Source organism: Pipistrellus kuhlii, unplaced genomic scaffold, assembly GCF_014108245.1.
Source record: "Pipistrellus kuhlii isolate mPipKuh1 unplaced genomic scaffold, mPipKuh1.p scaffold_m20_p_5, whole genome shotgun sequence".
NCBI classification, from domain to species: domain Eukaryota; kingdom Metazoa; phylum Chordata; class Mammalia; order Chiroptera; family Vespertilionidae; genus Pipistrellus; species Pipistrellus kuhlii.
Genome location: NW_023425551.1, coordinates 58,202,345 through 58,202,930, shown reverse-complemented (window position 1 = coordinate 58,202,930; position 586 = coordinate 58,202,345). Strand labels below are relative to the sequence as shown.

General features: G+C 34.8%; 1 non-coding gene across 1 annotated transcript; it reads right to left on the bottom strand.

Annotated features, from left to right (window-relative positions):
- Positions 1–257: 257 nt before the first annotated feature.
- On the bottom strand, positions 258–349 carry LOC118706217. Its single transcript, XR_004983942.1, has one exon. It is a non-coding gene; the product is annotated as a small nucleolar RNA SNORD18 (small nucleolar RNA).
- Between the last annotated feature and the right edge of the window lie 237 nt (positions 350–586).

Here is a 586-nt window from a genome sequence, read left to right as displayed (position 1 = left end):
TACTGGAGCATAAGAAAGCTGTTATGAAATATTTTTTACATGGTGCCTAGTGCCTAAATGAAAATAGAATAATATTTATGAAAGCCACACTAGCCTAAAAAATTATCCATGAGCTATGAGTTGTGATGTTTATGTAAACAATATTTTTAGTAAATTACAATAGAACCTAAATTTTCACAGTAAATCACTTTTACTTATCTTTAATGTTAGCAATTTTCTAAACCATTCTTGTATCGAAACCCTTTCATTTCCCCCACTAATATTTGCTATCTTTTTTTTTTTTTTTTTATCCAGGAAAATCATCTGATTCAGAAACACGGACCAATGGAGTGGAATTTCATCACTACTAATATTTGCTATCTTTAGTGTTTCCTATTTAAGGGAGTTTTTAGGGGTAAAATAGGCAGGTATAGAAAGTTTTAGGAATTAGGAGGTCCATGGGGAGAACCACAGGCCTGCAAAGCTGGAAGCTGCAGAAGGCACACATTCATAGAGTAGGGGGGCTGGGAGCTGCCAAAAGGTATATATTGTATTTACAGAATAAAGGGAAAGGAAGCCACTCGTTTAGAGAATGAAGAGGAAGGCC